General features: G+C 53.6%; 1 long non-coding RNA gene across 1 annotated transcript in view; it reads left to right on the top strand.

Moving 5' to 3' along the window:
* Positions 1-21,567, top strand: part of LOC135190907 (uncharacterized) — a 34,242-nt gene extending 12,675 nt beyond the window's left edge. Inside the window, exon 3 of the long non-coding RNA XR_010308671.1 lies at positions 21,450-21,567. This is a non-coding gene — a long non-coding RNA (uncharacterized LOC135190907). The remainder of the gene's footprint in view (positions 1-21,449) is intronic.
* The last annotated feature ends 988 nt before the right edge of the window (positions 21,568-22,555 follow it).

Here is a 22,555-nt window from a genome sequence, read left to right on the forward strand (position 1 = left end):
TTGTGGAGTCTCTGCAGAGCTTCCAACCCCTCCCCCCAGCCATTGTGACCCTGGGCAAGCTGCTGTGGATGCCCCTGCTGGAGCAGGGGAGTTGGGCTGGGTGATCTCCAGAGGTCCCTCCCAACCCCCACTATGCTGGGGTTCTCTGATCTTAGGGCTGATTCCCTGATGGTCACCAGGACTGTGGCAGCCTGGGGCTGTTCCTTCTCTTAGGGAGAGACAAACCCTGATCCAAGGAGCAGGTAGCTCTTTTGGATGGATTTGGCTTGGACATACCCAAGAAGTGCCCCATTTGTGGGGAGAGTTCAACACCAAAACCCTGAGTCCCCTTTCTCCTTGCCTGGCAGTTTCCTCTCTGGGATTTGGGTTGTGGTGACCTTTCAAGCAATAGTTTGGTGAAGCTATCCCTGATGGAGCTGAAATGCACCTGAGACCTCCCCTCCCTGTGAGCCATCAACAATTTCAGTCAAGAGCTTGAGGGGATACCTAAGTGGGAGAGGAGCAGATGGATCCCAAATGTTGTCTGTGCAGGAAAAGCAGAGGCTAAGGTGTGCAGGTGACTCGTGGGAAGAGATGGGCTTTAAAGCTGGGCTTAAGAGATCAAATGGAATGAGCTCAATTAGTTAATTGATTGTTTAGAACTCTAATCCCTAAGTCCAGGCAGGAGCAGAGCATCCCTCCAGGGATGGAACATCTCTGGGTTTGGCAGAGAGAGGCTTTGAGGGGGGGAGCTTCGTTGATGAGGCTGAAAGGATCCTGCAGTTCATTGTTGTTGCCCCAAAATGGGATCAGGCTGCAGGGGCAGGCTCTGCCTCCTCCCTGGGTGCCATGGTCTGCTGAGTTGCTGCTCTTAGTGTTAGAAAAGTTGCTCTGCTGTGGGAAGGTCACAGGATACAGCTCACAGGATGTCAGGGGTTGGAAGGGACCCAAAGAGCTCATCCAGTCCAGCCCCCCTGCCAGAGCAGAACCACACAGCCCAGCTCAGGGCACACAGGAACACATCCAGACAGGCCTGGAAAGGCTCCACACAAGGAGACTCCACAACCTCTCTGGGCAGCCTGTGCCAGGGCTCTGGGACCCTTCCAGGCAAGAAGTTGCCCCTTGTGCTGAGCTGCAACCTCCTGTGCTACAGCTTCCATCCATTGCTGCTTGTCCTAAGGTCACTTGTCTCTGCTCAGGCTGGCTTTAGAGTGCTTCCCTGCTCTGGGGCAGGAGGAGGTGGCTCCTCATGGACCATGTGCCAGGGCTGGACTCACTGCTGAGCAGGGCTGAGGGAACTGAAGGAGCCAACCTGCTTCACTCTCATATTATGGGGGGTGGAGAATCACAAAAGTCAAACTGGTGGTGTCTGTTGGTGCCCCAGGGGATGGTGACCACAGCCCTCCCTGTCTGCCAGGGTGCCAGTTGTGGTGCAGTGTGAATAATGCTGCTTGTCAGCTCTGATCAAACCTGAAATCTATCACTGGCCCTTTCCTCCAAAGGGTTTGTTGCTGAGGAAAGTAATTACAATTTGTCCTTAATTCCAGAACTATGCCAAGAACACTGCCTGGGAGGAGGCTGGGACTGCTCCAGGGCAGAGCCACAACCACCAGCCACCTCCTGGCATCCTGAGCAGCCACTTCAGTGGCTGATTGAGCTGGAAGGAGTGTAGAGAGGGTGATGGGGAAGTGACTGCCCTCAGCCAGGTCCTGTAGTGCTGCTGCTGCAGCCACTGGTCCTCCAGCAGCCATGCTGGGAAGGTGAGTTGGCTCCTCGTGAGCATCTGGAGTACCTAAACTGTGTCCAGCCCTGGGGCCCCCAGCACAACAAGGACGTGGAACTGCTGTATTGGGTCCAGAGGAGGCCACAAAGATGATTAGAGACTTGGAACACCTCTGCTATGGGGACCAGCTGGGAGAGTTGGAGTTGTTCAGCCAGGAGAGGGCTCCAGGAAGACCCCAGAGCAGCCTTCCAATACCTGAAGGGGCTCCAAGAGAGCTGGGGAAGGACTTTTGACAAGGGCTGGGAGTGACAGGATGAGGGACATGGATTGAAGCTTGAGGAGGGAAGATTTATACTGCAGATTAGGAAGAAACTCCTTACAGTGAGGGTGGTGACACTGACACAGGCTGCCCAGGGAGGTTGTGGATGTCCCCTCCCTGGAGGTGTTCAAGACCAGGCTGGATGAGGCTTTGAGCAACCTGGGAGGTGTCTCTGCCACTGGAAGGGACGTTAGGACTGGGTGATCTTTAAAATCATCATGGAGGTGCTGGAAGGTGTCCAGAGCAGGGCCAGGAGGATGCTCACAGGGCTGGAGCTGCTCTGCTGTGAGGAGGGACTGAGGGAGTTGGGGCTGTGCAGTCTGGAGAGGAGAAGGCTCCCAGGTGACCTTCTTGTGGCCTTCCAGGATCTGAAGGGGGCTACAAGAAAGCTGGGGAGGGACTTTTGAGGCTGTCAGGGAGTGACAGGACTGGGGGGGATGGAACAAAGCTGGAAATGGGGAGAGTCAGAGTGGATGTTAGAAAGAAGTTGTTGAGCAGGAGAGTGGTGAGAGGCTGGAATGGGTTGCCCAGGGAGGTGGTTGAGGCCCCATGGCTGGAGGTGTTTGAGGCCAGGCTGGCTGAGGCTGTGTGCAGCCTGCTCTAGGGTAGGGTGTCCCTGGGCATGGCAGGGGGTTGGAACTGGCTGCTCCTTGTGCTCCCTTCCAACCCTAACTGATTCTATGATTGTAAGATCCATTCCAACTCAAACCATTCCATGACTCTCCACAAGGTCCCTGCCCAGAGAGCCTTTGTTTTTCAGCCCCAGCCCTGGAGGGGATGGGGAGAAGGCTTCCCTCTGCCTCAGGATCTGATGCAATGAGACATCTGCCACGGAAGATGAATCGAAGGCTGCATCCAAAGTGCCAGATACATAATCCACCCTAAATAGGCTTCATTAGTGCTAACAATTAGAGTTAGCATTGTGCATTGGGCACAGGTTTTATTAACTTTGCCCTTGTCTGCAACTTGGACTCACCTCATGGTAATGAGCTGTGTCACTTCTGATCTATTTCTCATAATAGCTGCTCTCTCCTCAAAACCTGGGCAGGACATGATTTATAGGCAGGGCTCTCCTCCCCATGTCAGCCACCAGCAGGAAGAGGGGGTTGGGGTCGGGGGGGAAGCAGCCCTGTGAGGAGAGGCTGAGGGAGCTGGGGGGGTGCAGCCTGCAGCAGAGGAGGCTCAGGGCAGAGCTCATTGCTGTCTGCAGCTGCCTGCAGGGAATCTGTGACCAAGTGGGGTTGAGCTCTGCTGCCAGACACCCAGGGACAGAACAAGGGGACACAGCCTCAAGCTGTGCCAGGGGAGGTTGAGGCTGGTTGTCAGGAGGAAGTTGTTGGCAGAGAGAGTGATTGGCACTGGCATGGGCTGCGCAGAGAGGTGGTGGAGTTGTCATCCCTGGAGGTGTTGAAGCCAAGCCTGGCTGGGGCACTTAGTGCCATGGTCTGGTTGGTTGGGCAGGGCTGGGTGCTAGGTTGGGCTGGCTGAGCTTGGAGCTCTCTTCCAGCCTGCTTGATTCTATTATTCTATGATCAACCTTGCTCAGAGCTCTGCTTCACTACTGAGCACAGCCATGGCTGAGCAGAGCTGCTCACCACCTTCCACTCTGGACCCCACAGAGCTAGACAGGAGCCCCCCAGGTTTGTCCTTGCTCTTGGTCTGCTGATCAGCGGGGGATGAGGTGGCAAGGCTTTGCCAGCCCCCTTGCTGGGGGACACTCCCCTGCTTGGGGCATGTGAGATGAGGCTTTACCAGTGCCCGCCCTGCTGGCAGCCCAGAACGTGTGGGTCCTAGGGTGAGAGCCCAAGGTCCTGGGAATGTCACAGCAGACCTTGGGAATTGAGATTTCATCTTGTGGAGCTGCTGGTGCTGTGCTGTCAGAGCCATCCCTCATCCCTCCCGAGGCAAGGGGCTGCCTGCCCTGCGCCGTATCAATCTGTGCCAGGGAAGCACTTTGATACTGAAGAGCTGACAGAGGAATAAATTCCCACAGCAGTAGAAAGCAGAAGCTAATAGGCTTTCTCACAATGCAAAGATAGATCTACTGACAGAGGCACTTCCAGGGCATCAAAATCAACTGTATCTTTCTGTGAAGATCAGGCCCCTTCCCGAGCTCCTTCGCCTCTGCAGCCAGCCCAGCTGGGAGCAGCCACCCAGACCAACCCTCCTGGGGACACTCCTGGCTGCCTCCTGAGCCTGAGTGGGAGTTGTTCCATCTGTCACCCACGTGGAACAGTCCCATGTGTGGTGTATCTGAGGTCAGTTTTGTCTCTCCTGGTCCCCATCCCCTGCTTGCCTGGCCACTGCTCCCTGCCTGCCCCTCCATCCTGCTCTGCAGTAGCCTGGCTGCTCTGGGTCCTCTTCCATATGGGATTCCTCAGCCTTGCTCTGATTCTCCTCTGCTGGGTTTTATCCTGCTCAGTTCACACACACAGAATCACACAGCAACAGGCAGGGTCACCAAGTCCCACCTAGAACCCTACTCTACAAGATTCACCCTAAACCATAGCCCTAAAATGACCTCCCTGGGCAGCTCATTCCAGTCCCTGACCACTCTCTCCCTGAAAAATCATTTCCTAATATCCAAGCTAAACCTCCCCAGCCTCACCTTGAGGCCATTCTCCCTTGTTCTGGCTCCAATTAGCTGTGAGCAGAGCCCAGCAGCAGCCTCTCCAGTTCCCTTTGCCAGCACTCACTTCCAAGTGCATCCCTGCCCCAGCACACAGCTCCAGCGTGGCACCTGCCTGTGCCCTGAGTCTTGCTGTGACCCACACTGCAGTGATGGTCCCATCCCACTGAAAGGTCACAATAAAGTCACCTTGGAGCCTTCTCCTCACCAGACTGAACAGCCCTGACTCTTTCAGTCTCTCTTTGTAGCAGAGCAGCTCCAGCCCTCTGCTCATCCTCGTGGCCCTGCTCTGGACACCTTCCAGCACCTCCACATTCCTCTTGCAGTAGTGGCTCCAGCACTGGATGCAGTGCTCCAGGTGAGGTTTCAGCAGTGTGGGGCAGAGGAGCAGGATCAATTCCCTCACCCTGCTGCCCACACTGCTCTTGCTGCAGCCCAGGCTCTGGCTGCTCTCTGGGCTGTCAGAGCACACTGACAGCTCAGACTGAGCTTCTTGGCCACCAGCACCCCCAAATCCCTCTCCTCAGGGCTGCTCCCCAGCCAGGCACTGGTGGATGTTATGTTGGTGCTTGGATTGCCTCGACTGAGCTGCAGGACCTTGCACCTGGTCTTGTTGAACCTCATGAGGGATTTTTTCGTTCCCCCCCCACTCCCAGTTGCTTAAGAGGCTCAGATGCAGTGAAGGCTCCCAGGCTCTGAGCCCCAGAGGGGGGTGAGAGGAAATGATTTGTTCAATTAATTATAAATGCTTTAATTTAACTGGCTAATGCAGGAGATAGATCCAAACCAGCAAACTACTGAAGTGTTGTTATGGGTCCTTAAAGAGCACTAAATGCTTGTTCTGATTTTGCTAAGATCACTCAAATGACTTTTCCTCTGGCGTTCAGGGCAGGGTGCAGAGGGAGTCGAGGGGGAGAGGTCTCCTCTTGTATTTTACATACCTGCAGGCAAGTTGTGCTCCACGTTTAGCAACTCATTTTCTTTGGGGCTGGAGTTTGCCTTTGAAAAAAAAAAGAAGTGAAAAGGGAAAAAAAGAAAAGAAAAGAAACCACACACCAAAAAAAAAAAACAACCCAAAAAGCAAAAGAAGAAGGAAACTTCTGGGTCAAGGTCACCTCTTGCTGTAGGGTTACTCCTACACCATTGCATCCCTGGCGTCCTCCTTGATGTCTCCTGGATGGAAGAAGGCAGCCCAAGCCCTTGCTGATTTACACTGGGAGTGTTCCAAACCAGCCCTTGATCTTGGCAAAAAAAAACCCCACCCCACTGCCTTCAGAAATGCAGATTTCTGAGGCTTCTTGCACAGAGGCATATCCCATGGAAAAGAGGAATCCTCCAGTGGAAGCTTCTGGAGTGAATGAGAGGGAGAGGCGTGTCTGTGTTTGGCGTGGAGCAAGGATGGCATTCCCAAAGCCAGCTTCTTACTGCCACCAGGCTTTTGCTCCCATCCCTTCTTTTTTTGCATCTCCTTGCAGTTCAGACTCCTCACCATCTCCACTGCATTCCCCTCTCTTCAGTTTCCACTCCTCACCATCTCCACTGCATTCCCCTCTCTTCAGTTTCCACTCCTCACCATCTCCACTGCATTCCCCTCTCTTCAGTGTCCACTCCTCACCATCTCCACTGCATTTCCCTCTTCAGTTTCCACTCCTCACCATCTCCACTGCATTCCTCTCTCTTCAGTGTCCACTCCTCACCATCTCCACTGCATTCCCCTCTCTTCAGTGTCCACTCCTCACCATCTCCACTGCATTTCCCTCTCTTCAGTTTCCCTTCCTCTGCCATGCCTCTGCTGCTGCTGATTCTCCTCCGAGCTGCTACTGCAGGCTGCTGCTGCTGATTCTCCTCCTTGGCTCTTATTTTGATGCTGAAAAGGAGCAGAGAGACTGGGAGGGGGGAAATTGGCCACTTCATAACTGCATTGTCTCGATTCCTTTTTCCTCTCCAGACTGTCCTGCCCTGAAAAGTATTTTCCAGGAGTTCTCAGTTTGTTGACCCCTAAAGCTCCAGAACTGTTGCCTAAAGTGAAATGGCTTTGCTTTGCTTTTCCTGCTTCAGCAAAACCTGTCTTGCTTCCAGCACAACCTCCCTTGCCTCCAGCACAACCTCCCTTGCCTCCAGCACAACCTCCCTTGCTTCCAGCACAACCTCCCTTGCCTCCAGCACAACCTCCCTTGCCTCCAGCACAACCTCCCTTGCTTCCAGCACAACCTCCCTTGCCTCCAGCACAACCTCCCTTGCTTCCAGCACAACCTCCCTTGCCTCCAGCACAACCTCCCTTGCCTCCAGCACAACCTCCCTTGCTTCCAGCACAACCTCCCTTGCCTCCAGCACAACCTCCCTTGCCTCCAGCACAACCCAACTCCTCCCAGGCCACACAGAAACAATTACAGCAGCAAAAGGCTTCTGTAGTCAGAATTATTCTGCCTTGCAATGCACTGTTGGGATCTGCTCTGGAAAGGTTGGATGGGTTTGGGTGCTGCTTAGAAAGTTCTTTCCTCTGGGGGTGGTGAGACACTGGAGTGAGCTGCCCAGAGAAATTGTGGACACTTCATCCCAGGAAATGTCTAAGAGCAGGCAGGAGGAGGCTTTCAGCTACCTGGAATGGTGGGAGCTATCCCTGCCCAGGGCAGGGGGGTTGGAACTGGGTGAGCTTTGAAGTCCTTTCCAGCCCAAACCCTTTTGTGATTCGATGGAATCTCCACCAAAGCTCAGCCAGGTGAAGCAGCTGTGGCTACTTCTGTGTGCTGCAGTGAGTCTGGGGGGTGTGGAGCTGTGGGAAGCTGAATTCTCCTGTGAGCACAGCCTGAAAGAGTTGGGGCTGTGCAGGCTGGAGAAGAGGAGGCTCCCAGGGGACCTTCTTGTGGCCTGCCAGCATCTGAAGTGGGCTACAAAAAAGCTGGGGAGGGACTTTTTAGGCTGTCAGGGAGTGACAGGACTGGGGGGAATGGAGCAAAGCTGGAGGTGGGGAGAGTCAGAGTGGATGTCAGGAAGAAGTTCTTCAGCATGAGAGTGGTGAGAGGCTGGAATGGGTTGCCCAGGGAGGTGGTTGAGGCCCCATGGCTGGAGGTGTTTGAGGCCAGGCTGGCTGAGGCTGTGTGCAGCCTGCTCTAGGGTAGGGTGTCCCTGGGCATGGCAGGGGGGTTGGAACTGGCTGCTCCTTGTGGTCCCTTCCAACCCTGACTGATTCTATGATTCTGTGATTGGAGCCCTTGTGTAGGAGAGGGCTGGACCACCTAAACAGGTCAGGCTAGGGAGAAGAGCCCAACCTCTGCCTGGCTCCAACCTCCTTTCAGGAAGTTGTAGAGAGCAATGAGGTCTCCTTTCAGCCTCCTCTTCTCCAGACTAAACACCCCCAGCTCCTTCACCTGCTCCTCATTTCAGACTTGCTCTCTAGACCCTTGCTCTTGGCTGGCAGGAGCTGCTTTTGCTGAGCCAGAAGCTGATCTGAGCTGCTTTTGCTGAGCCTGAAGTGAGTCCTTGTGAGGGAATTTGGATCCTGTGATTGCAGAGGGATTTTTTTTTTTCAATTGCCCTTTATTTTCCTCAACCTTTTACCCCCCACTCCAAGAGCAAAACACCAGACCTGCAGGTTTCAGAGTGGGTTTCTCATTAGCAGGGCCATCAAGGGTTTATTTTAATTGGTGTGGCAGTGCCCAGCTGGCTCCATCAGCCATACCCTCCATAACCCAGGGGAGGAGGTGACAGGAGGTGGCTTCAGCAAGCCCTGCATGGGGCTGCCAGCTTCTTTGTGTCACACAGGAGAGGTTTGCTGTGCAGCTCTCAACATGGCACTGCCCTGAGAGCAGGAGCTGGGGGACTGCCAGGGGAGAGCAGAGCCCCTGCAGCTAATTGGGGACCCGTGGGACCCACATGCACCAACCATCTGGAGGGGTTATGGCAGCACTCAAAGCTCAGGAGCAAACACAGCATTGGGAAGCCAGGTTGTGTGAGCTTCCCTTGTGGAGGGAGTGAGGTGGTGTGGAGATTAGCTGTGGCTTTGCACTCAGGAGGGTGGCAGGGGCAGGCACTGGGAGAGCTGGAGGGATCCAGCTGAGCCATGCAGGGAGATGCTGTATTGGGGTCCTCAGATTCACAGACTGCTTTGGGTTGGAAGGGACCCTCAAAGGTCATCTTGTCCAACTTTGCCTCTGCAGGCAGCCCCCCAGACCAGCCCTCCTGGGACAATCAGCACTGGCTCCTGAGCCTGACAAAGGGATTATCCCATTGGTTATCACAGAATCACAGAATCAGGCAGGTTGGCAGAGAGCTCCAAGCTCCTCCAGCCCAACCTAGCACCCAGCCCTGCCCAACCAACCAGACCATGGCACTAAGTGCCCCAGCCAGGCTTGGACAAAACACCTCCAGCCACAGCCACTCCACCACCTCCCTGGGCAGCCCATTCCAATGCCAATCACTCTCTCTGACAACAACTTCCTCCTAACACCCAGCCTAGACCTGCCCTGGCACAGCTTGAGACTGTGTCCCCTTGTTCTGTTGCTGTTTGCCTGGCAGCAGAGCCCAACCCCACCTGGCTACAGCCTCCCTGCAGGTAGCTGCAGACAGCAATGAGATCACAGAACGACAGAATCACAGAATTCCTTAGATGGGAAAAGTCCTTCAAGCTCCTCAAGTCCAATCATTAGTTTCACACTGACAAGTCCTTGACTAAAGCAGATCCCTCAGCACAGCATCTAATCACTATGAATCACTATGGTTGGAAAGGACCACCAGGATCATCACCCCTGAGCCTCCTCTTTTCCAGGCTAAGAGAAGCAGTCCATGTGGAGCAGTCCACGTGGAGCAGTCCCATGTGTGGTGCATCTTGGCACAGTTTTGTCCCTCCTGGACCCTCTGTTCATCCTCTGCTTGCCTGGATGCTGCTCTCTACTTGCCCATCCACCCTGCCCTGCCAGAACCTGGCTGCTCTTAGTCCTCTTCTGTATGGAATTTCTGAGCCTTGCTCTGATTTCCCTTTGCAAAGGAGGCTCAGCTGGGAGGGTGTGGAGCAGGAGCATGTGTGAGGCTGCTGTGAACAAGGCTGAGCTGTAACCTGTCTTGTTAGAAAGCAGAAAGTCTCTCACAAATGGATTTCCAATTTCCCATTGCCTGCTTAGCCGAGACAGATTTCTTGCTTTATAATTACTTTTTGGGTACTTACAAGATCTGGTATCCAGGCAACTTGATGCCTCTTAAATCCTCTTGCAAATCTGGGAGGGTTTGGGTGTTTTTTTTTCTGGGGGGGGGGGGGAGAGGTTGGAAGGTTTTTTTTTTGTTCCCCTCTTGATTTGCAGGTGATAGAAAAACATCACCCAAGGCAGAGGTTGTTTGCTTCATGGCCATCTCTCTGCCCCAAGGTCTGCTGGAGCTTTGGGAGGGGTAAAACACTGCAACAGGTTGCCCAAGGATATGGTTGAGGCTTCTTCCCTGGAGACATTCAAGATCAGGCTAGAGGTGGCCCTGAGCAGCCTGCTCTAGGTAGAGGTGTCCCTCTGACTGCATGCAGGTTGGACAAGATGAGCTTTGAGGGTTGCTCAGGCTGGAGAATAGAAGGCTCTGGGGAGACTTAGAGCTGTATTTCAAGACCTCATCTTGAATACTGTGATCAGTTTTTGGCTCCTCAGTTGAAGAGGGACAGGGATTTGCTGGAGAGGGTTCAAGGGAGGGCTAGGAGGATGATGAGGGGACTGGAGCACTGCCTGATGGGGAGAGGCTGAAGGACCTGGGGCTGCTTAGTCTGGAGAAGACTGAGAGGGGATTTAATCAATGTTGATAACTATCTGAGGGCTGGGGGTCAGGAGGGGGGGACAGGCTCTGCTCACTGCTCCCTGAGATAGGACAAGAAGCAATGGATGGAAGCTGCAGCACAGGAGGTTCCAGCTCAACACAAGGGGGAACTTCTTGCCTAGAAGGGTCCCAGAGCACTGGCACAGGCTGCCCAGAGAGGCTGTGGAGTCTCCTTCTGTGGAGCCTTTCCAGGCCTGTCTGGATGTGTTCCTGTGTTCCCTGAGCTAGATTGTGTGGTCCTGCTCTGGCAGGGGGGTTGGACTGGATGATCTCCTTGGGTCCCTTCCAACCCCTGACATCCTGTGAGCCTGTGACTTACAGGAAGGCTGGGGAGGGGCTGTTTAGAAGGACCTGCAGTGATAGGATGAGAGGCAGTGGTTTGGAACTGGAGCAGGGGAGATTTGGACATCAGGAGGAAGTTCTGCACTGTGAGAATGCTGAAATGCTGGAACAGGCTGCCCAAGGCTGTGGTTGAGGCCCCATCCCTGGAGACATTCAAGATCAGACTTGGTGTTGCCCCAAGCAGCCTGCTCTAGCTGGAGGTGTCTCTGCTGCCTGCAGGGTGTCAGACAGGATGAGCTTTGAGGCTCCCTTTCAGCCCAATGCAGTCTGTGAACACACACAATGCTGTGTCAGCATTTGGGGGGGAGGTTGATCCATAGTGGAGCAGCTCCTGTGGCTGCTGTCTGTGGATCCTGGCACCTTGCTCAGACTCCACAGGTCATGGTCTGGCTTCTGGTCTGGATCCTCCTCAGATCCAGCTCCTTTTAGCAATCCATCCCCAACAGCATCCCAAGGCAGCGATGTCCTGCATAATCCATGCTCTGTGAGCCATCAGGGCATATGCTCAGCACCTCTTGATTTCAGAGGAGTTTGTGACCATCTCTGGGTCAGGGTCAGTCTGTAGATGTCTTTCTGAAGGCAGAGCCACAGTTAATCACTGCAGTGAGCTCCCGTGGCCTGTCCATCATAGGGTCAGTGCAGGAGCAGGGCTGAATGGCACCCAGGCACAACTCCCCATTGCAGGGCTGCACAGAGACCGAGCTGTGACCTTCCCCTCCATCCCTGTATTTACATTTTCCTGGCCAGCTGAAGCAGGGAGAGAGGGAAGGGAAGGCACACGTTGCTTTCACAGCTCCCAGCAGCCTCCTCATTACCATGCCAAGAGCACAGGCAAGTCAGTGGACCCCACAAAAGGTCAGGCAGCAACACTCACTCGAAGGCTTTGACCTCTGTAGAGTGAAGTGTAATTGAATTAACTTCTGCCTGACTGTTCACACGCTGGGATCATTTGGGAATCATTTGGGAGCCCATCCTGCTCACCTGGCCCCAGCCTCAGCAGGATTTTCCCTCTCTCCCCAGCAGGCTGAGGATCCTCCAGCATGGAGTGCTCGGGCTCAAGCTATCGCTTGTGTCCTGGTGGCAACAATTAGGCCATCAATCAATAAACTGATACTCTCATTTACAGTCATTAGGGACTGTGGATCTAAGCATCTGCTTTTGCTAATGAGTCTAAGAGTTGTCTGATATGGCAGCCCTGCCCTGCTGGGGAAGGGAGCAACAGCAGCTCGATGCGGGATCGGACTCCGCTGAACGCCACATCAGTTTTGACTGGCAAGCTTCTAGAGTTTCCCAACCAAAGCAAAGTAAGTGGGGAAAGGGAGGGTGCTCAGGGGTCCCAGGTGGTTCTGCCAGGGTGAGAGAGAGCCCCACAGGCACACTGCTGGCATCAGCATGGCTCATGCTCAGCACTTCCTTAGATGTAGCTCAGCTACTTCTCTGCTGTCACATAGATCTTTTAATCCGGTGAGGAGTCATTTATTTCCACCTGCAGGCCTAGCACACTGCCTACCAGGGGGATGCTGGAGTTTCAAAAGCCCTATCATAGATCTGCTGTGCTTAGAGAGAAGGGAAAAAGCTTTTCCTTTACCTGCCTCTAAATGCCTATCAGTGTTTTTTTCTCCAAGACCATGGCTCACGAGGGGCTGGGAATCGATGAGCTGGGGGTTGACCTGATTGGTGGTGTCTGACCTGGTGATTGATGGTGTTTGACCTGACCTGTCACTTCCCAAACCCACTGCAGCACACAACATGGGTTGGAGGGGGAGCAGCCTCCTTCCCCTCCCTGGCTGCAGCCTTGGCCGTCAGCAGAGCAGATCCCCATGGGGGGTTCCTGGCTACCAACCAGGAGCTTGAGGATGGCAGATTTAGACCTGGATATTGAGAAGAAATTCTTGTCAGTGAGGGTGGGGAGACACAGGAACAGGTTACCCAGGGAGGCTGTGGATGCTTCCCCCCTGGAAATGTTCAAAGCCAGGCTGGATGAGGCTTTGAGCAACCTGTTCTAGTGGGAGGTGTCCCTGCCCATGGCAGGGATTTAGAACTGGGTGATCCTTAAGGTCCCTTCCAACCCAAACCATTCTGTGATTCTGTGATTCTGACCAATCCCCTTCAGCAGCAGAAGAGCCTTGTTAGCTCTGCACCAGGTAGCTGAGTGGTACCTGGTCCTGCTGCAGCCAGGAGCCTGATCCTGGTCCCCATGGATGTGTGTGGAGCCTAAAGAGAGACAATTCTATTTGCCTAGATCAATATTGTCTATTTTCGATGCTAACAGCATCTGTAATGAGGTAGATGGTTTGGGAAGGCAATAATGCCAAGACAAAGGTGTTTTTAAGAGAGGACAGGATGCTCTGAGCAGCAAACCTTGGCAGATTACTCCTCTAGAGCCACACAGCTCCCTAGGGGTCGATGCCACCAGCTGCTCTGGGTCTTACCCAAGCACCACTGCCCCACACAGCATCAAACCCAGCCACGTTCCCTGGGGTCTGTCCAGGCAGGGGATGGAGCAGAGCCTAACCCTTTGTCCTCTGAAAGCTGTGCTGTTATTTTCCTGACAGATCTATTCCTGCACACCAGCAGGCATCACGTTTTGCAGGGATCTCCTGTTTCTCAGTGCAGGTTAAAACAGCAGATAAAAGGAACCATTTGAAAAGCCATCTCTCCTTCTCTTCAGTGAGTCAGATGGAGGCATTACAGCTGTCAGGGATGTTTTAAGGCATGGCCTTCTCAGGATAAAACAAAGTCCAGACACAGGATTTAGCTTGCAGGGAAGATTTCTCTTCCTGAGCCCTCACTCCTGGGCTGCCTAGCGTATGCCCACGTCCTGCCACGTGTTCCACCCACTCACAGCCGCCTCATGGCGACGAGGTTATGGGCAGCTCAATCCTGAGGGTGGTTTTATTTTAGCTCCCCAGAGGAAGGTCTGATGAGCTTAAAAAAGGAGAAAATCCAGGCTCGTTTTAGAAGGTGATTTGTTTGGTTTGCAGCACCTACAGAAATCTACAGCTCCAGGAAGGTCTTTCCAGGAGGAGAATGAGCGATCTCTCCACGAGCCTTTGGGTGGCTGCCCTGGGCCGTGTGTGTGCAGCTGGTGGGTGTAGCAGAGGGCATCAATAGCTTGGAAAAGTCAGGTTGGATCCAGTTCCTGGGGTTTTCCAGACAGGGACCTCCCCAAACAGCATCCTTGAAAGGGCTTAAGGAGGCTGGAATAGGTGAAAGCCTCTGTCTGAAACACGCCAGTGAATGGCTGGATTCAATGAGCTCCCAGGTCTCTTTCAACCTCAGTAGTGATCATAGAATCATTGAAGCAGTAAGGGTTGGAAGGGACCAGAAGGAGCAGCCAGTTCCAACCCTCCTGCCATGCCCAGGGACACCTCACACTAGATCAGGCTGTCCAAAGCCTCATCCAGCCTGGCCTTAATCACCTCCAGGGATGAGGCTTCCACCACCTCCCTGAGTGACCCCTTCCAGGCTCTCACCACCTTCATGCTGAAGAACTTCTTCCTAACATCCAACCTCAATCTACCCACTTCTTGTTTTGCTTCATTCCCACCAGTCCTATCACTACCTGACAGCCTAAACCATCATAGAATCAGTCAGGGTTGGGAGGGACCACAAGGATCAGGCAGTTCCAACCCCCCTGCCATGGGCAGGGACACCTCACACTACTAGATCAGGCTGTCCAGAGCCTCATCCAGCCTGGCCTTTAACACCTCCAGGGAGGAAGCCTCAACCACCTCCCTGGGCAATGACTCCATGAGTTCTACAACTCCATGAAGAGTCTGGTGCAGAGGAGAGTTTGGCAGTGGTTTGTCAGGATGGATGTGACCATGGGGTTGCCTGGGTCCAAGCCTCCACTGACTGCACCAAGGGTGAATGTGCTGAATCATAGAATCATGGAATGTCAGGGGCTGGAAGGAACCTCAAAAGCTCATCTGGTCCAGCCCCCCTACCAGAGCAGCATCACCCAGAGCAGATCACACTGGATGGTTCTTGAATATCTCCAGAGAGGGAGACTCCACAGCCTCCCTGGGCAGCTGGTTCCAATGCTTTGGCACGCTCACAGTGAAAAAATCCTTCCTCAGGTTCTTCCTCAGGCTCACATGGAACCTCTTATGGCTGATCTTCCACCCATTGCCCCTTGCCCTGAAGGTGTTTGTGCTCCAACCCTGGGGCTCACTGAGGGCTGGGCTTTTAAAGGGCTGCTGGTCAGTGGAGATGCTCTTAAGTCTTGCCCAGGAGGAGGGAATCAGTGGTGGTAGGGGCTGGGAAGTGACAGCAGAACACCAAAGTGGGATGGAAGGTTTATGTGCTCCAACCCTGGGGCTCACTGAGGGCTGGGCTTTTAAAGAGCTGCTGGTCAGTGGAGCTGCTCTTAAGTCTTGCCCAGGAGGAGAGAATCAGTGGTAGCTGGGGCTGGGGAGTGACAGCAGAACGCCAAAGTGGGCTGGAAGGAGGTGTTTGTGCTCCAACCCTGGGGCTCACTGAGGTCTGGGCTTTTGAGGGGGTGCTGGTCAGTGGAGCTGCTCTTAAGTCTTGCCCAGGAGGAGAGAATCAGTGGTAGCTGGGGCTGGGGAGTGACAGCAGAACACCAAAGTGGGCTGGAGGGAGGCTGAGCGCTGAGGGAGGCTGCTGCAGGCTTCCCTTCCCGCCGCTCCTGCTGCTCTTTTGAATACATATATTAAAAGGGCGATAATAAGCAAATCCGTCAGTTATGCAAATGAGTGGCAATTGCATCTTGAAGAGCATCCCACAGTTTAATTACATCATAATTGCAATGTAACACTTTAATTACCATATGCATCACAAAATCATGAGCACTGTTTCAAATCTCTTCGCTAATATTTCAAATCAAACAGCTCTGCCCAGCCGCCAGCCAGCGCCGAGAACGCCAGACAGCTCCCAGGGCAGCAGCCATGGGAAGGGCTGCAGGTCAGGAAGCTGCTCCCAAGCATCCTCACCCCTCAGCAGGTGCCTGGATGAGTGTCCTTGGCTGTGCTTCCAGCCTCAGCCAGCCAACAGGGATTTCGCAGAAGGCGTCAGGTTGGAAGGGATCCTTCCCCCCCCCCCCCCCGCCAAAGGTCATCTTGGCCAAGCCCCTGCAGGCAGCAGGGACACCTCCAACTGCAGCAGGCTGCCCAGGGCTGCATCAAGGCTGGTCTTGAATGTCTCCAGGGATGGGGCTTCAACCACATCTCTGGGCAACCTGTTCCAGTGTTTCAGCACTCCCATTGCAAAGAGCTTAGAATCATAGAATCACAGAATCAAGTAGGTTGGAAGAGACCTCCAAGCTCAGCCAGTCCAACCTATCCCCCAGCCCTATCCAGTCAACCAGACCATGGCACTAAGTGCCTCAGCCAGGCTTTTCTTGAACACCTCCAGGGATGGTGACTCCACCACCTCCCTGGGCAGCCCATTCCAATGGCTTCCTCATAACATTCAAACTAAATCTCTCCTGCTCCAGTTTCAAACCAGTGCTCCTCATCCTGTCACCACAGGCCCCTCCAAACAGTCTCTCCTCAGTCTTCCTGTAGGTTCTCTTAAGATACTGAAATGCAACTCTAAGGTCTCCCAGGAGCCTTCTCTTCTCCACTTGCTGGTGGTGGTGCTGCAGGTGCTCTTGCTGAGCATTGAGAATATTCCCTCTCAGGCTGCTCTTCTCCAGGCTCAACAGCCCCAGCTCTCTCAGCCTTTCCTCTTCAGAGATGCTCCAGGCCCCATTCAGGAGGGAGGAATTTTCTCAGAGCTGTTGCAAAATGTTGCTTGAGCCAATGGAGATGTTTAACTGGCCCTGGTCCTTCTCTGGCTCTGCCCATGCCAGGGCTGACCATGACAGCCAGATGAGGCAATTGCTTAGGTAAAGGGATGAGGATTTGTAAATAGCTCTGTTGGAAGAAGCAATCTGATGAAAATTCTGCCCTGGATCTTTCCTTCCCCTCCCAGCATAGGAAAATGAATTTCACATTCTCCTTCTCACCCCTGAGAGGGAAACAATAATGCTTGCTGGGGCACAGCATCAGCTGGAGACCTGTGAATTTGATTTAAACCAGTTGATTTCATAAATCTTCCCAGTTTGCATGCCTGAGTTTTCTTCCCTCACACCCAGCTTCTTTCTTTCCCCCATAAAGGGACATCTAATAACTGGCTTAAGAAAAATAACAGATGGGTTTAAGCACAGCCTCAAATTCATGGCTGGGGACTGAGAGAGGAATGTTCTCCAGCAGCAATGTGTGTGATGGAGTGATGGGTCATGGAAACAGAGAATGGACTGGGTAGGAAGTGGCCTTGAAGATCATCCAGTTCCACCCCCCTGCAATGGGCAGGGACACCTCCCACCAGCCCAGGTTGCTCAAGGTCTCACAACCTTGTCTGGAACATCTCCAGGGAGGGACCATCCACAGCCTCCCAGGGCAACCTGTTCCAATGTCTCCCCACCCTCACTCAAGAATTTCTTCCTCATCTCCAGCCTCAGTCTCCCCTCTTCCAGCTCAAAACTGTTGTCCCTTGTCCTGTCACTACAAGCCTTTGTAAAAATTCCCTTTCCAGCTTTCTTGTAGCCTCCTTCAGAGCTGCTCTAAGGTCTCCCCAGAGCCTTCTCTTCTCCAGGCTGAACAGCCCCAACTCTGCCAGGGAAGGTGATCAAGGAGAAATGTTCTGGTGAGGTGAAATCACTCCCAGCATGGAGCTGACTGCACTGCAAAGGGTTTTAGTGCTCTTGGCAGGTCCTCACGTTCAGCTTTCCTGCTCCCCAAGGAGCTGGCACATGGAGCAGCTCCAGGGCTGCCACTCAGCCCCAGTGCTTTTGCTGGGGGTTGTAGTTTTCTGGTTTGCTCTGCCATGAGCTGGTGGTGACTTAAAAATCCTCCTGTGCTAATCCATGTAAATTCTGTTAATCGTGGCTTTAATCTTTTAAGCATGCAGTAATTAAATTACACACCAGTCAGAGGCACACCAGCCTAATGGGGGAGGTTTGCAGCCCCATGAGCTCCAGGACAGCAGCCCCATGGCTGGGACATTTGGGTCTCTTGCTGCCTCCATGAGTTCCTTGTTATTTCTTTTGTCTCCATCACTTTTTTCCCAGCCCCTTGGAGGTGCCAGGAAGGGCTACTCACTCTGTGAGATGATCCTCAGCAGAGTGGGCTAAGGAACATCCCAGGAGGTGTTTCCTCTTGGGCAAATCTAAACTGTCCCCAAAGCCTCCCTGCACCCATCCAGAGCCACATTGCTCCAAGAGCATCCTCCAGGCCATGAGCATAGGCTGGCTATGCTCAGTGGTGGGGGCACAGCTCATGCTGCTGTGCTTGGATTTGCAGGGAGAAGACAGAGAAGATAAAAGAAGATAAAGAAAAGACTGATGAGGCACTTAGTGCCATGATCCTTAGATGGGTGCTAGGTTGGACTGGATGATCTTGGAGGTCTCTTCCAACCTGGTTGATTCAATGTTTCTATGATTCTAAGCCCCAACACAAGATGAGGGCTTGGAGCACTCTGCTGTTTGCTGGGATACCCTTGGAGAGCAGGAGAGCTGGAGGAGAGCTCTCAGGCTCCCTGTGCAGGACACTTCAATGGGCTGGTGTTAATGGAGGAGAATTGAATCATAGAATGGGTTGGGTTGGAAGGGACCTTAAAGCTCATCCAGTTGCAACCCCTCTGCCATGGGAAAGGACACCTCCCACCAGCCTAGGTTGCTCAAAGCTTCACCCAGCCTGGCCTTGAACACCACCGTGGAGGGGACATCCACAACCTCCCTGGGTGACCTGTTCCAGTGTCTCATCACCATCACTGCAAAGAATTTATTCTTAAACTCCAGTCTAAATTCCCCTGGAATTAGGCCAGAACAGAGCCTGTGTGGACATCTGTGTCTGCACAAGAAAACCAAGCAGGGACTTTCGACAAGGGCCTGTAGTGACAGAGTGAGAGGGAATGGATTGCAGCTTGAGGAGGGGAGACTTAAACTGCAGATTAGGAAGAAATTCTTTCCAGTGGGAGTGGGGAGACACTGGAACAGGTTGCCCAGGGAGGCTTTGGATACCCCCTCCCTGAAGGTGGTTAAGGTCAGGTTGGATGAGGCTTTGAGCAACCTGGACTAGTTGAGATGTCCCTGCCCATGGCAGGGGGGTTGAAACTGGATGACCTTTAAGGTCCCTTCCAACCTAAACCATTATATGAATCTCAATCTTCCCTCTTGCACAGAATCACAGAAGTTCTTAGATTGGAGAAGACCTCCAAGATTCTCAAGTCCAATCATTAGCTTCACACTGACAAGTCCTTGACTAACCCAAATCCCTCAGCACAACATCCAAGCACTATGAATCACTATGGTTGGAAAGGACCACCAGGGTAGAACAAGGGGACACAGTCTCAAGCTGTGCCAGGGCAGGTCTAGGCTGGATGTTAGGAGGAAGTTGTTGGCAGAGAGAGTGATTGGCACTGGAATGGGCTGCCCAGGGAGGTGGTGGTGCCGATGACCCTGGAGGTGTTGAAGCCAAGCCTGGCTGGGGCACTTAGTGCCATGGTCTGGTTGACTGAATAGGGCTGGGTGCTAGGTTGGGCTGGATGATCCTGGAGGTCTGTTTCAACCTGGTTGATTCTATGATTCTATGATCATCCAGCCTAACCTTCATCCCAGCATCCTTCATCACCAGACCATAGCCTCAAGCACCACATCCACTCTCCTTTTAAACCCCTCCAGGGATGACGACTCCACCACCTCCCTGAGCAGCCTGTTCCAGTGCCTGACCACCTGCTCAGCAAAGAACTTCCTCCCAACAGCCAACCCAAACCTCCCCTGAGGCAACTTGAGGCCATTTCCCCTTCTCCTATCAGTAACTAGGCAGAAGAGCCCTTGTCTCAGGTCCCTCCCCAGCTTTCTTGCAAGCCCCTTTCAGAATGAAGCGACAGGAGAAGCACATGGCCAGAGTAAACTTGGTGATGGGGAGAGGAAAGCGAAGGCAAACTGCCCTAGCAGAGAGCCACTCAGCCTCGGGAATGTGACAATTCCTCTACTTAATTCTATTTTAGGGGCTTTTTTTCCCAACATTAAGAGCCAAACAGGAGCATATATTTAATTCATTAAACCAGTATGAAGCAGCTCCTGCCATCCCAGTGCACTTAATCGGTGCTCTGTGGAGAAGTCTCAGGAAATAAGTGTCTCCTAATGAAAGGGTCCCTGTAAGGTCAGGCTGCCGCTTGTTAGCTAATCGCAGACTTATTTGTTTTGCAAATTGCTCTCCCTTTTGAACCAGTGTGAGGTAATTTCCATGGCGGGGAAGCAGGAGAGAGTTCACCGGGCTGGTTTTTGAAGCCCTCAATCTGTCGTTGGCAAAAGGATAAAGAAATAGCCTGGGAAAAAAAAGAAGGAGCAGGCTGCTGGGTCTGGTCCAGGCGAGTCAGCTCCGTCCCCCACGCGTGGGGACCTTGGCTTGTGGGGGCAGTGGCAGTGCCCTGCTTGTGCGAGGGCAGCAGGGGGGGTGTGTGACATCAACAACTCCCCTTGTGTGACATCAACAACTCCCCTTTTCCCTAGCAGGAAACTCTTCTTGTAGCAGGCTGGGGGCTGAGAGCATCACCAGGGCAATTTGGTGTCTCCTCAGTTGCTTCTCAAACATTCTTGGTCCCTGAGACAGCTCTGCTCACTTGGCTTCATATGGGACCAGATGGACCAGATGTGCTGGAGAAGGTCCAGCAGAGGGCAATGAGGATGATGAGGGGACTGGAGCACTGCCTGATGAGGAGAGGCTGAGGGCCCTGGGGCTGCTTAGTCTGCAGAAGAGAAGACTGAGAGGGGATTTAGTCAATGTTGAGACCTTGAGCAACCTGGGCTAGTGGAAGTGTCCCTGCCCATGGCAGGGGGGGATGGAATTAGATGATCCATTCCAAGCCAAACCCTTCTAGGAGTCCATGAACACAAGAGGCTTTTTAAATCACAGTGACCAAAGTTTCCTCCTGGAGCCCCTTTTAACCATAGAATTGTAGAATCAGTCAAAGTTGGAAGGGACCACAAGGATCAGCCAGTTCCAGCCCCCTTGCTGTGCCCAGGGACACTCTACCCTAGATCAGGCTGTCCACAGCCTCATCCAGCCTGGCCTTAAACACCTTCAGGGATGAGACTTCTACCGCCTCCCCGGGCAGCCCCTTCCAGGCTCTCACCACCCTCCTGCTGAACAACTTCCTCCTCACAGCCACTCGGAACCTCCCCATTTCTACCTTTGGTCCATTCCCCCCCAGTCCTATCCCTCCTCTTCCTTAGGCCACAACCTCTGTCGGGCACCAAGGCAGGTGCCCACACAGCCGCTCTGCTGCCTGCCACCATCCCAGCTACAGCACTTGCCACATCAAGCATGGCCCAAGGCTGCCCTTCCTCGGCGGGCGAGGAGCAGCGGAGTCACCCGCGGGGATGCACAAACGTCTGCCTCCGCCAGCCGCTCTCTCTGAGCTTCAAAGCCCCCATGGCAGGGTCGTGGCCCGCAGCATGGGGCCGGGAAGGTCTCCATCCTTCAGTCCACACCATGCCGAGGCTCCGGGCTTCAATGGCAGGAGGAGGAAACGTTTCGCCTTGATCGGGAGGGATAAGAATAGCGAGCGGCAGGCGGCGGCCGGTGGGGCGCGGATGAAAGGCGTCTGCCTCTCATTCTTCCCGCACCCAGGGCGAGCTGCCCCTTCTTTTTTCCCAGCCATAATTGCAGGCCATGCCACAGAGGAGGGTCGAGCTCCACCAAAGCCGGAGCAGCGCCAGGCCCAGGCTCCAGGCTCTCTGTCAATGAGCGGGGAGGCAGGGAGGATGCTTTTGATCCCCTTCTTCTTCTTCTTCTTCCTCTGACGCGCCGGAGAACGATTAGGCTCCGAGGAAGGTATTGTGCTGGGTTGAGCTTTCTGTTGCTTTGCAAAGAAGGCTCTGGGGACACCTCAGAGAGAGCCTTCTGGGGCCTACAAGAAAGCTGGGAAGGGATTTTTGACGAGGGCTTGCAGCGATGGGATGAGAGGGAATGGATTGAAGCTTGAAGAGGGGAGATTGAGAGTGGGCATTAGGAAGAAATTCTCTGGAGCGAAGTGGGAAGACACTGGAACAGGTTGCCCAGGGAGCTTGTGGATGCTCTGTCCCTAGAGGGTGTACAAGGCTGGTTTGGACGAGGCCTTGAGCAACCTGGGCTGGTGGGAGGTGTCCCTGCTCTTGGTGGTTTCTGCTCTTGGAGGTGGTGCTGGAGGCAGTCTTGTCTGAGGCAGCAGAGCCCTTTCAAAGGTGGTGTTGTGCTACCTCAGCACTGAGATTTCCAAAACAGCCATCGTGGCCTCCTGCTTTCCTGTGTTTTTGCAGGTGTTTCCTCTGTCTTTGCTGTTGTTGATGTAACAGAGCACGCAGGGCACAAGAGGACCTGAACCTCCACTTCCAGCCACCAAAATGCAACCATTGCCCATCTGGAGAGACATCCTCAGCTGGTGGGCAAAGAAGTTCACTGTATCCTTTAGAGCAAGAGATGATCTGGAGCATAAGTTGTGACTCCAGCAGCCTTACAGGGACAAAAACAGAATGGGAAAGGGTAGGTGAGATGAGGATGTAAATGATGCACTAGAAAGGTCTAAACCAGTGACAGCTTGATCTCAGATCCCTGTAACTGGGAGTTTGCTTTCAGATGATTGGGACCTGGCAGTGGTGTCCAAAGGAGATGAGAGGGAAAGGCCTGACCCTGGTGATCCTGGCTGATGGGGCCAGAGACAGAACAGCAGGGAAGCCTACATTGCCTTGCAGCAGGTGATGCCTTGCAGCCCCATCCCTTTCATC

The sequence above is a fragment of the Pogoniulus pusillus genome, chromosome 37 (assembly GCF_015220805.1).
Source record: "Pogoniulus pusillus isolate bPogPus1 chromosome 37, bPogPus1.pri, whole genome shotgun sequence".
Lineage (NCBI taxonomy): Eukaryota > Metazoa > Chordata > Aves > Piciformes > Lybiidae > Pogoniulus > Pogoniulus pusillus.